Below are 524 nucleotides of genomic sequence, written 5' to 3' on the forward strand. Positions count from 1 at the left end.
CGCCACCCCCTGTCATGCACAGAGCAGGGCCAATCAGGGGGTTGGAGCGCTGCCCCCTGTCACGCACAGAGTAGGGCTGATCAGGGGGTTGGGGAGCTCCCCCTGTCATGCACAGAGCAGGGCCCATCAGGGGGTTGAGGAGCTTCCCCTGTCACTCACAGAGTAGGGCCGATAGGGGAGTTGGGTCACTGCCCCGTCACACACAGAGCAGGGGAATCAGAGGGTTGGGGCACTGCCCTCTATCACCCACAGAGCAGGGCCGATCAGGGGGTTGGGACGCCACCACTGTCACACTCAGGACAGGGCCGATGTGGAGGGGATGGCTCTAACCCATCACACTCAGAGCAGGGCCCGTGCGGGGAAGAGTTGTGGTGCCGCCCTCTATCACCCACAGAGCAGGGCCGATCAGGGGGTTGGGGTGCCGCACCCTGTCACACCCAGGGCTGGGCCGATGGGGAGGTTATGGCTCTACCCCATCACACACAGAGCAGGGCCCGTCGGGGGGGCACAGGGGGGGCACACAC

The sequence above is a fragment of the Myotis davidii genome, unplaced genomic scaffold (genome assembly GCF_000327345.1).
Source record: "Myotis davidii unplaced genomic scaffold, ASM32734v1 scaffold21, whole genome shotgun sequence".
In the NCBI taxonomy this organism is placed as follows: domain Eukaryota; kingdom Metazoa; phylum Chordata; class Mammalia; order Chiroptera; family Vespertilionidae; genus Myotis; species Myotis davidii.